Raw genomic sequence first — 15,619 nt, 5'->3', positions numbered from 1 at the left:
ACATACTTTCTTTTTAAGGTAACTAATTAGAATGTACAGTGCAGTCATTCCTTCTCCAGTTATTGTGTTTCTCCTGTGATAAATGCACAAACTGTAACCAGTGAAGCAAAACTGCTTTACTCAAGTTCTGTCCTGGGGGCTTGGGGATGATAGGTCAATATATGTTCACAGTCCACTTCCTTATATGACCTATAACAAGATGTCTATTATATCACAGTCATAATCACAATTTCATAAGACAAACACATCCCTTACTAATCAAAGTCTACAGTTTGATAGCTTGGTGCAACAATATTTCGTGTCTTTCTGCAGGAATACCAGGAGATTCCATAGATCTTGTTATAGTCTTATGCACCAAATGTATATACATGGACTGGATCTTGCAAAAAAGCAAAAAAGTACTAAAAACAAAACAAAAATTCAGTCATAGAAGATGCAGGGAGAAGAATGACTCTACATGAAACAGGAACATTATGCAATGAAGAAAATGGTCTAAACAAGTGAATGAATCAGTCAGTGGATAATAGTAACTTGCTGCTACCTAGAAGTTATCGTAAGAAGGAAAAAAAATGACTGTTAAGTAGGGTTAGGGGGGATATGCATTCATACTTTCATCCATTTGCTATCCATACAGCCCATAACAATAAAATAACTATCGACTGCTCTGTTCTTATAAAATTATGCAGTTCTATGCAGCTGGAGGTTCATGTAGAGGAAATTAGTTTAGCATTTTACTTTGGTTTCAATGTAATAGGCTTTTATTGGTTTATTGTGAGTTTTAAATGTGTTTTTATTGTAAATCTGGGCTTCAAACTTCATTTGAGAAGCGTACATGGCTATAAGTTGTCGGAGAAGGAAAGTTAAAACCCCTTTTCTTCTTTTTTTAACTATGCTTCCTGCTGACCTTCCTCCTTCCCTTCCTTCCATGTGTTCATTACAAACGCATAATTAATCTGAAATGTATTTGCCAGTGATCCTTGTCAGCCTCAGTAATAATTCTATTAAAGATGTTCCTTATGAAAATGAGTTTAGCAGTGATAAGGAAATTGTATGATGTTTCAAATGTTTCTTTTTCAATTTTTATTTGACTCTTTAAATCCTGCTGATTTAACTGTAACCCAATCCTCAGGCTGAAGTGCCAGTGTTAATGAATCCATTGACGCATCCCTCTACTGATCATCTGTTTCTTTCCTTCATCATTTCTTCTTAACTGTTAACTGATTCACTAATTTCATCTCTCACTTTTTCTTTGTTTTCTTCTCTATCTTGCTCTTTCTTTTTCCTTGCTGTTATTTTTTTTTACGACTGTGGTACCCGTTTTTCTGTAATAAGATTAATTACCATTTCATTCCTCTGTCTTGCTACTGTCACTTCTTATTTTGCATCCTCTGTGTTCTCTTCATGTCGCAAATCACTACTATTAGTCTTAGCTGTTCTTTTTCTTTCCACGCTAACACTTTTTTTCTTTCCTTTTTGCCCTCTACCACTCATTTAAAATAAATTGGGTCTGCAGCAAGGTTATTATCGTTAACAAAAACTAACAAAATAACAAAAACTAGAAGTGAAAAAACGTTTTTGTTAACGGAAATAAAAATAAAAACGAGACTTTGCGAAAAAAGGAAAACTAACTAAAACTGTAATGAGTGTTCACAAAACTAACTAAAATTAACTGAATTTATAGCAAAAATGTGTTTAGTTTTAGTTGATGTGTGTGTGTCATACAGTAGTCAAGGGTGAAAATGAAGTTTCGTTTCCAGGTTTTTTTCTTGCTGTGTCTCATTATATGATATGATGAAACTGGGATTTTGTTACACTTAATTATTGCAAACACAACTAAAACTATAACTGAAACTAATCAAAACTAAACTGAAACTAAGGATTTTCAAAAAATAAAAACTAAACTAAACTAGCAAACAATTGGTAAGAACTAATTAAAACTGATATAAAATTGAAAATCTGAAGTCAAAACTAAATAAAAATAAAAACTAATGCGTATTGCAAAACTATTAAAACCCTGGTCTGCAGAGGATATACTGTGATGCTGCACACTACAGTTTCTGTTAAAAGTTTGTTTATCTGGGTGTCCCAAACAAGGTGGAAATTATATGAAAAGCTATAAAGTAAATGCCAAATTTCTTTAGCATGTGGCTAAAATAGAACCCTACCTGAATCCTCTGGTAGAGCTGGAGGTGACCTGGAGGATTTTGAAGGTCCTTTCTTTGCCCACCATAGTTTTGTTGCCTAGATCTCATTAATGCATGAGTCCTCTGGTTGATAGTCTTGGGAATTGATTAAGAAGCTATTTGTAATCTGTATGGATAACAATCCATTGCATTTTATATGTTTTAGAGGCATGTTTCAGATTTCTGTGTCTTACGACACCAACTGTCTGCCATCTATAATCCAGTTTTGAGATCCCTTCCAAGATGCCTTAACGCCACGTCACATCCTGGGCCATTTGGAAATCACATGATAGGGCTAGGTTCCACAATGAGTTCAAACCTTGGATGATTGTGACCTACATGCATTTTAAATCTGGCACTCTCCACCATTTGACCTTAGAATTGAAGAAGCTTCTCAGATTAGAGGTGAAACGTTTTCAAGCAACTTAAAGAAGTCCAGATGCTTTTCTTTCCAAGCTCCTTAGACTACGATCACCTGGATGACTGAGAACCTTCACAGACTCAGTGGTTAAACTATTTTGAAATATATACCATTAATCCTGAGAAGCCTAAAACTATCAGACTATGTAATATTTGGCTTTTGAAAATTTCTCTCCCAAATCCTCAGTGTAGAAAAGCACCTTTTTCTTCAAAACTTGGGTTAATAAATGATGGCTTATACCTAATCGGGTTAATTACTTATGAAAATATACAAAAATAAAGTACCAGTTGTAAGGGGCTTAACCTTTTTGCAACCATCTGCTGGTAGTGACCTATTTATTTAGCCTTAAGGATTAGCCTTACATCTAACCCAGTGTTTCCCAACTTTTTGGAGCCAAGGCACATATTTCCCATTACAAGAATCACTCGGCACACCACCAAACAAAACTGTCACAACAAACACATCAGGTCAGACTGACTATTTTTTCCCCCCAAATATTTACCTATCGATATTATGCGCTGCATTGTCTCACTCGCAGCATGGCTATGTAATTTCTTCTTCTTCTTCTTCCAATTTACTGGCAGCTGGCAACCCATTTAACTGGAGCAAGAAGTTGTACTGCCCTCTAGTGGAAGGGAATGTAATTGTTCTGCCCATTACTCACGCTGGTCGCTTAGAGTAGCGGTCCACATCCTTTTTTGCGCCACGGACCGGTTTACGTCCAACAATATTTTCACGGCCTTTAAGGTGTCACGGATAAATACAACAAAATAAAACCAGTACTGGTACTGAAAAGAAGATGATTTATTCATAACACATGGGAAAAGACCCAGGGAAACCGAGTTAAAAGCAATTAAAAAAGAAACGCTAAAAACCGATAAAAACCCTGAAAACCATGAATTTCTCACCCGAGCCTCAAATGACCGATACCGGTCCGTGGCCCGGGTTTTGGGGATCGCTGGCTTAGAGTACCAATCAGGTGAAACCAAATAATCTTCCGCGGCACAGTGGTTAGGAAACACTGATCTAACCCAGCATATGATTTTGGGGTTATTTTTTGCTTATTTGAAACACCCATAGAAAATATTTAAAGTAGAGGAATTGTTAAGCAGATTAAAGGTCAAAATGCATTTCAAATTTGACTAGAAAGATATGGTTGAGTTTCTCAAACTATGCATGTTTAATAGGTAGCTACAATGCAGCCTAACCCCGCCATTACCCTGAAGTGGTCCACTGTTGGATGTTAAGAGGTTAAAAGGGGTTCTCCACCAGACTTCCAGATTAAAAATTGCAGAAGAACAGGGGAAAAAAAGAAAGACTGCAGGATGGAGTGCAATCCTCTAGCACTATCTACACATAAATTATAGAACACGGCTACTGACAATCTGTTTGCTGCACTGTATCTGATGGATGTACAGCAGTGTATAAACACAAGTGATTAGGAGTCACTCGTGGGTTACTTGTTAGGCAAATGGATTCAGTCAAGTTCAGTGCAAAGCAAGTTGGGTTAATTTACATCATTACAATAAGAAAAGGTCAGATATGAATTTTTTCATTGCCATGTAAACACAGTTCCAACAAACAGCCAAAAACAAGAGTAACAGCAGATCTAAAGTGATTCATATTAAATAAAAAGATGTGACTCAATTAGAGAAAATTAACTCTGAATGACTGAATCGGCCTCGGGGTGGGCTTGATTTGTTGTCCCTTCCTCTCTCCCTGTTGCTATTGAATGATTTGTTTTTTAAACTTATGATATTAAAGTCCTGTTTGTGGCACATTAGTATTTTTGAGGGGGCAAACTCCTCAAGATGGGTGGTGACCATGGTGGCCATTTAGAAGTCGGCCATCTTGGATACAACTGTTGTTTTCTCAATAGGAAGAGGGCCATGTGACACATCAAACTTATTGGTAATGTCACAAGAAACACAATGGTGTGCTTGGTTTCAGCGTAACTTTATTCTTTCATAAGTTATTTACAAGTTTCTCTTTGTTCACAGCCATTGACATGTCGAAGAGGTTAACACGTGAGTAGCGGATCGAAATTGTGTTGATATCTGGTGAACACAGTAACCGGGTCATTGCAGCAGATTTCAATGCTACAAGACCACCCATCTCCCATACTACAGTTAGCAAACTGCTTGCTAAGTTTCGTGAAACTGGTTCAGTGTTGGATTTGCCAAAATGTGGACGCAAGAAAACTGTCACTAATGAAGAAACATCAGTGGCTGTCCTAGCTTCATTCAGCAAGAGCCCACAGCGTAGCACTCGCCGCATGTCACTGGAGAGTGGCATTAGTCAAACATCCCGTCGGCGGATATTAGCTACTCACAAATGGCACCCTTACAAACTCCAGCTATGCAGCATCTCAACGAGGATGACCCAGATCGGCGCACAGAATTTGCAGAATGGGTAAAACAAATATTGGAACGGGACCCTCAGTTCACGCAGAAGATTTTGTTCAGTGATGAGGCAAACTTTTATGTGAATGGTGAAGTTAACAAACAAAACCACCGCTATTTGTCTGACACTAACCCACATTGGATGGATCCCTCCAAGACTGTTGGAACAACAAAAGTGATGGTTTGGTGTGGTATATGGGGTACAACGATAGTGGGTCCATTCTTCATCAATGGAAACCCCAAGGCCACTGGATATTTGAAATTGCTACATGATGATGTGTTTCCCTCTTTATGCACTGAAACTGGCATGTTCCCTGAGTTTTTCCAGCAAGATGGTGCACCACCACATAATGGGTGCCAGGTCCGAGCATTCCTAGATGAACAGTTTCCTGGAAAGTGGATTGGTCGTCGTGCCAGTTGAATGGGCCCCAAGGTCTCCCGATCAGACCCCCTTAGACTTTTATCTTTGGGGTCATCTGAAGGCAATTGTCTATGGTGTGAAGATACGGGATGTGCAGCACCTGAAACTACGGATACTGGATGCCTGTGCTGGCATTTCTCCTGTGGTGTTGCTATCAGTGTGTGAAGAGTGGGAGAAGAGGGTTGCATTGACAATCCAACACAATGGGCAGCACATTGAACACATTTTATAAGCGGTCAGAAACTTGTAAATAACTCATGAAAGAATAAAGTTACGTTGAAACCAAGCACACCATTGTTTTTCTTGTGACATTACCGATAAGTTGTATGTGTCACATGGCCCTCTTCCTATTGAAAAAACAAAAGTTGTATCCAAGATGGCTGATTTCTAAATGGCCACCGTGGTCACCACCCAACTTGAGGAGTTTGCACCCTCACATATACTAATGTGCCACAAACAGGACTTTAATATCACCAACAATTCTCATGTTATTACGGTGTATCCATATAAATGGCCCACCCTGTATAATCCACCCAACTACCCAGAACCATGAGTCTAAACACACTATAGTACACACATTCATTCCTACACACACCTTTTTAGCAAAACCCAGTCCAATCGGTCTATTGAACCAAGAGTATTGATTCTCTCCTCTGCATTTCCTTTTACTCCTCCTTATTCCGGGCCCCCACCACTCTGCTCTGTGCTGTTTTTTTCTAGCCTCTCTATGTCTTAACCAGTCTATATTCTCCCCAGCATGTTGCTGTCTGAGCGTAATTGATTCACCTCTTCACATCCTCCTGTCACAGGAAATATCTGTCTGTCTAGGTTCTTTTTGACCGTGATGGAAACTTAAGATTGAAAGGAAACCTAATCCCAAAAACAGCTTAAGAAGCCAAACTAAAAATCCAGGAAAAGCATGTATTACTTCCAGTGAGACTACTCCATCCAGATGAAACCACTCATTCCTTAACCCTCTTAATCCTTTACACTAAACTTATGTTATCTGAATATTTGTGTTTTGGCTTTTAAAATTTATTCTACAAAATATACCTTACATTTTTAGAAAAAATGTAAGTTTTATATCTATCTATAGAGTTATTTCTGATGGTTAAATCTAGGGGTGGGTTTTGATAATCGATTCATCGATTAAAATCGATTCTGGCTTAGATAACGTGATATCGATTCATTAAAATCCTGAATCGATTTTTTAATATAAATGTATTTCGCCCGAAATATTTACCAGAATCTCAGGTGAAACGTCACAAAATTTTGACAACCAGCAAACAGCTAAAACAGTAAATGAGAGCAGGTACACAGATTCTGCACAAAGACGTAAACACAAAGCGCGGACCTGCGGATCAGAATCAGTGAGATGTCGCCTTTCTCACCCGACGGGACGGACACGGTCGGGGCTGAAAGCCGACAGCTCGCTGATTCTGATGTTTCGGCGGGTCCGCGCTTTGTGTTTATGCCCTTTTTGCACTGATTCTAAAGCTGTCTCTCTCCAAACAATATTGACCGAACCAGCAGCAAAAGAAGATCCAAACTACACTTCACATAAACATCGTCATGAATTCCCTCTTACTTTTGCTGTTTTGCTTCCACCACGATAAAATCACACTTCATGCACAGCTCTCTCTCTCTCTCTCTCTGTATACTTCAAGAACAGTTTCCCCTCTATCCCGGAAATCTGTTTTCTGCATTATTTGCTTGGTTGTTACGCACAAGACCACCGTTATTTACAGTGCTGTCGGCCGATGTTTTTTTTTTTCCTTTTACTTACTTCCGAAAAGAAAACCTAATTTCTGCCGTTCAATAGGCTTCTGAACAAATTTAAACTTTTTAAAATTATGCAAAATGCAAAACGCTTAGCTGTGTCTCTAATAAAACCGTTGCAACTTCAGAGGTAATGTTCATATGCTGGTTAATGGTTTTCTTTCGTTTTTGATGTACTGCAGAATATTTTTATAAAATCCCAGGCCAGGAAAATCACCTTCATGTTTTTCTGTGTTTTATCTTCAGCTACTTTGACACAAAGGCATCTGCTGTGATGCTTACACCTTTGGAAGTCTGGAAAGTGTCAGCTTCCTTTTTATAGATACAAAATCATGTAAATGTACTGATCTGAATTATAATATTTCTGACTGAGGCAAAATTTTCTAGATTCAAAACCAATTGAATCGAATCGAATCGAATCGAATCGAATCGAATCGAATTGAATTGAATCGTGGATCGAATCGATTCAGGACCTTGTGAATCGGAATTGAATCGATTCTAGAAATCAGTGACGATACCCAGCCCTAGTCAAATCTTATATGAGTTAGCAAAGAGGAGGAGCTGCCATGTGCAAAGGTTAGTTAATGAAGACAGATTTGTTTTTAAATGTGAAACAGTAGTATGAAAGTTTCATTTCTTTGGAGCTTTCAGCATCAAGTGATCTAGAAGAGGAGTTTCTTTGATAAATGCAGAAGCAGTCAAACAGAGTAAAACTGTAGCAAAACAGTAGCAATAGATCCCAAAGAATACAAAATAAGATTCAGGTTTTATTAAAATGAAATATTCTTTGGATCTGCACATATTTCTGTTTTTTACACTGTAAATTCTGGTTTACAAGTTAAAAGTTAAAACAAGTTAGATAAGACAGTAGTCTTGTAGTAACAATGGATTTTTCAGAGTAGTTCACAACAAACATTACTGAGCATTAACTCTGCAGCTGACAGTCATTGCTATGTTTTTGCATGGAGTTTACCTGCTGTAACATTTAGAGTACCAAATTGTATTTAATTCAATTCAATTCAATTTTATTTATATAGCGCCAAATCACAACAAATGTCGCCTCAAGGCGCTTCATAGATACAGAGAAAAGCCCAACAATCATATGACCCCCTATGAGCAAGCACTTTGGCGACAGTGGGAAGGAAAAACTCCCTTTTAACAGGAAGAAACCTCCGGCAGAACCAGGCTCAGGGAGGGGCGGCCATCTGCTGCGACCGGTTGGGGTGAGAGAAGGAAGACAGGATAAAGACATGCTGTGGAAGAGAGACAGAGATTAATAACAGATATGATTCAATACAGAGAGGTCTATTAACACATAGTGAGTGAGTAAGTTTACTGCGTCAACTTCACCAAAGCAGAAAAAACAAGATTCAAATTTGTGACTTTTCATTTTAATCCAAACAAACTAAATTTTGAAGGGGCCAGGATAAAGATAGCTAGTTTTTATGGCCAAAAAGAAGCCTCAACGCATTCATCGAGTAAAGTTTTACCTATTAAGAGGCTGTGTAGCAACGATTAGCTAAGTCAGTTAGCATTAGTGAGCTAACTTTAACGAACTTTAGGTAATGTCAAGAGCAGTGAGGTACAAATTTAAACATTTAATACAAGTTTGATAACTTACCTTATTGTTCTTTAAAAAATAAAATCAGTCTCCAAAAATGTTCAAAATCCAAGCACTCTGTTTGTCTTTACTCTGTATGCTGCACTGACTGACACAATCTTCGGACATGAGCAGAGAATACTGAGTGCTTTTCAAATGTACCTCCGCACAAGGAGGAGACGAGAGGAGCTGTGCGCTGAGAACTGAAACAAACGTATACTAGTATTCTTAACCCTCTGGGGTCGAGGGACGTGCCAGCGCATCAAAATCACATGACCAATTTAAGACGACACAGCTACAAGATGCAGTGACTCAGAGTCTCTATTTCAACTTGGGTATAAAGTGTGGACTTCAAACTATATACCAGTTTTTGAATTGTGTCGACAGGCCATGTAAAACCAGAGTTATGATAAAAAAATACACGCTATGTTTTTTTCTGAACAAAACAGTGGTGTTTACAGCGGGAAGAACAGTAAAAACTACAGACAGCGCTAGCAAACTCTCTGCTTGTGAGTGAAAAAATGAAAAAGCACCCCTTCCCTATTGGTGTTAAAGTTTACCATGTCAGCCAATCAAAAAAAAATGATATTGCAACATGTGGCACTTGGTTGTTTAGGGAGAAGGGGAAGTTTTAGGAGTGACACCAGGGAAGGAAAGCGGACAAGTGAAAGAAAGAGAGAGGAAGCAAGTTTTCATATGTGAGACATTAGTGACGTTTAGTGTGTTTGCAGGCTATACTTAGTGTGTTGTGTAGTTATTGTATTGTATTGTGTGTCAGTTATACTGCTGAATGTCACATTTGCTCCAAAAAAGCCATCAAAGGCAGATTTCAGTGTAAACGCTGTTCCCACATGGAAAACTGGATTGATGATACACCTCCTGCTGTCAGACCTGCAGGGTTTAGGCCTTTGCTGTTCTCCTCTGTCTTATACTGAACACAAACTATTTTTTGGACTGGCACAAATAATTCGTGTGCCTTCTTATTTGATGCAGAACACCTGATTGTTCTGTAAATAGATTTAATTTATTATTAAATTATTATTATATAAAAAATGCCTGAGGCCTTGGCTGCATTTTTAGGTAAATAGTACCATATAACTTTTGTATTTGCATTTCAAGTTATGAAAATGATTCGTTAAAAATGTTTGTGAGTTTTACAGTAAAAAAATATAACTTTTTTCTACTCGGATTTTGAATTTTTTGTCTGAATTTAGATCAATTGTGCTAATATAGTATGCCAAAATGAAAAAATTCAAATATTTGAGGTTGTGCTGAAAATAATGATACCAAACAGGGCAAGATAAATAGTTTTTAAAGGTGAAATATAGAGGTAAAATCAAAAGTAGTTAAAAACGGCCAATTATACCCTGGACCCCAGAGCAAGGGTGTAGATTTGGTTGTGGCATTGGTGGGGACGGATGATTCAACCATCGACCCCTGCCCCGTTTCTAATTTTTTCCTTTTTGTTTTTGCTTCTTGATAAAAAAAGGAGAAATATACTTGCCTGCATATGCTATTCTACATGCTTTTAAACCGTTTAAAATTACAATTCATAGTTTTATATGTGAATTATATAATGTTAAATTACTATTAAACAAATGACTTTAGGCTTTAGTTTACTTCAGCCATATTCCATATAAATCAGGTATACATAAGTAAAAATAGCTTCAAATACAGTCATGACAATAAAAGAATATGACTTTAAGGACTTAACAACATTACTTCAGTTATAGTACACCAACATCTCTGACACATTAGCACTAAGGGAACACTGAATGATCTGGTGGGTTTTGTCCATAAAACTACTCATCTAAGATTACCACAAAGTAAAAGATCTCTCAGCAACATTATGCAACATTTTAGGCACTACTGCCCTCTATCAGATCAGTGAGCTGGGATGTTTTATTCTAAACATGAACTACTGTTACAGCAACAGACATGGACTACTGGTGCCCCACACAACAAACACATGCCTGCTCCTCTCGTTAGCTGAAATGAACTGCTGGCATATTTGTTTTACATCTATACTGTCCAGTGTCTCCTGGTGGACATGGCATCACATTATTCATGGTTACATACAATTTTAGACTGATGTGGACCAAGCCTAGCACCTACTTGCCAACCTTGAGACCTCAGAATTAGGGACACATTCAAAGGGGCTGGGGGGATATACATGTACATATATATACAAAAAACCTGAATCTTACAGTGTTTATTTATCGGATAAAATAAGTTAAATGTCACCGTTATTATTGTCTGGCCGGAAACAGGCCGGGGGTGTCCAAATTCAGAGGCTGCGTCCACCTGAGGACCCGGCCTTTGTGGTCTAAGTGGGCCGGGTCCTCCGAAAGCCGGGTAGACCGGAAATGAGCGACTGTGAAAGGACGGTCTAGCCTTCAGAATTACGTCACCTGCCGTCTGCTCCTTGCTGTCTAAAATATAACCGGACGCTGGCGTAGATGGTCGAATAAACTGTTTTCACACAGCAGTTTATTCAGCTGTGTGAGAACCCCAGAGGAATCCTCCCAAGGGATTAATAAAGTTTTATTTAATCTAATTTAATCTAATAACTTTAATCTCAGCCAAAACGATTTACTCACCAACAAATAAAACACAACTAAAGCACTGAAAAAGTGCTTTAGTTGTGAAAAGTTATTTGACGTTTACACAGCTACATTCTCGCCTGAAAATGTGTTAAAAGTTTATTTTGCGACCCAGAAAGAGTAATAAGAGTAATATGTGTAACAGAGCTCCCTGAAAGGCTCAGCCAATCACATTGGCCATATTTGTCACATGACGTAGGACTCCAGTAGAGAACGTAATTTAACTCTTTCTGCTCCGCTCGCTGAATGAGACGCTGACAGATCGTTTTTTTCTTACTATCGGGTTTGTTTTTCTTTACTCGAAGAGATCAAATTATTGGTGGGGACAATTCAATAATCGCTGGATATTGGTGGGGACACGTCCCTTCCGTCCATGTCAAATCTACGCCCTTGCCCCAGAGGGTTAAACTATGTTATACCGGACGTCCACTTTGTTGAAACTACAATGTGCAGAAGATGGACTACAAAATGCACATCTTACTTCATCACAATGTGTTCTAACCCTGCTGTTTTATGCAGGTCATTAAAAAACAGAACAGCCTGCGAAAATATCCCTACATTAGAGTGCAAAACCTTTCCTTTGAAAGCTGTTAGGTTTACCGGAGAGGCACATATTTGATTCATCTTATCTAATTACCAAATATGTGCCTGTCCGGTTTCAATAGGTGTGTGTTTTATGAAGGGATGCCAAATGCTATAATTTTTCTGCAAAGCTAATTTACCTACAGGTATAAATAAAGTAACCTTGAACCTTGCTCAAACACAAACATCTATCCTTCTTCTTTTTGGTAGACTCAACACAGTTTGGTTTACTGCTTCCTTATGAGTTAAAATCTGGTGTTTTTTCTTCTTTTCTTTTTTTTTACTCTCACAGTGCAGGCACGATCCAATATAACTTGTCAAACAACTTCTGACATCTAATACCAAAGCATTTTGGATCAAAGCAGTATCGCTTCCATCCCTGAAAAAGATACAACCAGGTTCAGCACCTCTGATATCCAATCCTGTAGACTGATAGGGGAAAGTACAAGAACCTTGATTAGAGTAATGCAGCATGTAGGAGCTAGAATGACTCGAAACCAAATGAGTCTCCTATCTCGTGCCACAACCTTTTCATCTCCAGAAAAGCAGCATCCAGTATACCAGTGTCCGTTACTTAGTCACTGGTATCTTTCCATATGTTTCTATGTATCTTATTTAACACATCATCTTGTCCACTGAACTCTTACTGTCACCTCTAAAGTCAAATGTGAATTTTAAGAATTATTTTTTCCCCCACAGGATCCTGAGCAACACCCAGGCAGTTACTAAATTTACAATAAAGAATAAAATAAAACAAAGCAAACAAACAAAAGAAAAATATTTGGTACTACCAGTGCTGCCCCTCAGTCGCCTAGTAGATGGATCTATTGTATAAATCTGAAAATCCTCAGTGACTTCAACCTCTTTGAGGTTTTTATTAAAGTCCAATATTGCATATAATCATTACATATAAACTACTGCTAGTATTAAAACCAACTTAAGATGATCAGTAACCATTAAAACACACTAAGCCAGACAGCTGTTAACATGGCTGTGTACTCACTGCCTTTAAAACACTGCAAATCAATAATCTAATCAAGGGCAATCAGGGCTCCATTAGGATTTAATCAGGCTCTGTAATTACATGTGAACAAGGTAATTACACTTTGATAACATGTAACCACCTCAGTGGGCTGTGCCTTGCATTCAGAGCATGTCTCCCTCCTGCTTGGTTAACTGTGATGCCTCTGCTCTTGGCTGTTTTACTGAAGAATGCTCAGCACACTGCAGTTCCCTCTCGAAATTACAAAAGCAGGCTTGAGTCTGCTAACATTGAAAATATAAGTGCTTGTTTAAGTTGCTAAGACTGAGCAATGTTAATGCTTTCTAAAGTAGTTAGTTTTGAGCACACATGTCACATTGCTTGCTTGAAGAAGTTCCTTTTCAAAACTGTTCACATTTACTACATACACACACCAGATGGCAGTCATTAAAAAAGGTCAGACAGGTCCTTCCACTGAATAAGAACTTATTTTAGGTTGATAAAGGTAATTTAGTCTTCCAGTTAACAGAGTGTTGGAGCATTTTAAATCTGTTGCTGACATTCCCAGATGACTGGATTACATGTGAATCTACTCACTTAAAAACAAAGTAACTGAGAAAAAATGAAGCAAAGACTGAGACCCCCTGAGTTAAGACAGAGCAACATTTTAGTGGCTTTCATGGAAGTGTTTTCTAAGACAACAATAGTGTGCCTTTCAGATCTGAGCTGATTGAACCTGTTTGAAATGTTAAATGAGACCTGAGGCCGGATATGAAGTGGCTGCATTTTTACCCGACTTCAACATGCTGACTCAGTTTATCAAGCTGAACTAACAGATCTTCTACTGCTCACTGTGTCAATGGCATTTACTTTATTGATAATTCTTAACATCCATCCCATTTTAGTTTTTTTTTTTCCATTGGACTCAAAGTAAAAATATCATATTGACAGTAGATAACAGAAAATGTTTTTTAAAAAGTGCTTCCTGTATGTGTTCAGACAAGTCTTCCTGTCTGACCACACTTTGTACTTAGGTTACCAGGAGTTAAAGGATTACCTTTGCTGAATATTTTTAGGAATATGATACAAAACATGTGGAATAATAACACTTATGTTATGTTTTCCTTGGGCAAAACTGCAGTTGGGGTAAGTCATCAATGATAACCCAGGTCTCTAACACTGCAATTGAAAGATGCAACTTATGAACTTATTTTTATTAAATTGTCCTCCAAAGTTTTCACAAACTGACACACCTCAAAAACTATTCACATTTTCTTTTACCAGAGATCCCTTTTCACCTTCCTCTACAACAGAAAAATATGGTATGGTTTGGGTTTGGGTCAATACCAGTGATGATTTTGGCCTCTTCTGTCCCCTGATTGTAAATTCTTAGGAGAACAATTTTTTTTAAAAACCCACAAATGTTATAATCTGATCACACGCAGTTTGATTTAGGAGTACTTAGATCTCATAAGGTTATTGTTTCAAATTTATTTAAGATAAATGGAAACCTATTAATACTATTTGACAAGTTTGACACATGCATGTTAGCACAGATCAATATGACCAGAAAAACACTATCAAATATATGAAGCAGCTTAATGCATCCCTGCATGGCAAGGAATCTTTTTTCTATTGCTACATTAAGCTACAAAATTCTCACCTGATGTTACAAACTCCATAAGCTACAAATGTGTACCCCCTGTTTGTGGGGTACATTAAGTGTATCTCAGAAGGTGCAAGACCAGTGGGAAGCCTTTGTACCTCAACAGGTAGAAAAGTATTAAAGTGTAAAACAGAAATAAACCCTGTGTAATGTGCTCACAAGCAAATCACAAAAATGCCCTGATTTCACATAAGTCCATGAGAAGCAGCAGAAAAAAGGCACAGCAATCTTCCTGCCATCTGTGTCTCATCTGTAGTCCCAACTGAGGCACCTCTGAGCAGAGCTGGATCTATACTTCAGCTACAAATGCTTCAGGCTCAGCACTAATGTCGCTCTTTTACACATTTTAAGATGGAAGAGATTAAATAAATCACCTCCCCACTATCCACCTCACATAAATATGACTCCCCGGTAACTTCAGACCTCGAGGCATTAGGGAGGGCGACATTAAAAAAAAAAACAAGAAGTGAAACGATGGTACTGTAACTCAAATTAAGGCACAAATCTGTGAATGACAAATGACAGCAGAGGATAACGTGAACACTATTGAGTACAAGTAAAGTGGAATGGCTAAACAGACTGATGGAGAAGGGCTACACACACACACACACACACACGCACACACACACACACAAACAGAGTAGGAAAACCAAATGGATTGCAGCAGTCTGCAGCAAAACGATTAAAAACATATACTGTATGTGAAAGCAAAAGTCATGCACAAAAGTTGAGAAAAGGAAAAAAAAAAGTAAACACACACACACACACGTGTGCACACACAGATACAGAAAAGTCCCACTGAAATGCCTATTATAAATCAACTCAAAGCAGCAGCCCTTATGCTTCAAAGTCATCTCTGAATCGCTTATCCACTCATTGAGCCGCACTATAGGAATACCAATTTATAGTCTTCTATCATATCACTTAAAGAGACAAGGGGACAGAGTGAGGTGAGGGGCGAGAGAGGCAGGCAGACAGAG

Source organism: Neolamprologus brichardi, chromosome 2 (assembly GCF_056152115.1).
Source record: "Neolamprologus brichardi isolate AB-2024 chromosome 2, ASM5615211v1, whole genome shotgun sequence".
NCBI lineage: Eukaryota > Metazoa > Chordata > Actinopteri > Cichliformes > Cichlidae > Neolamprologus > Neolamprologus brichardi.
Note: the sequence above shows the minus strand (reverse complement) of the source record.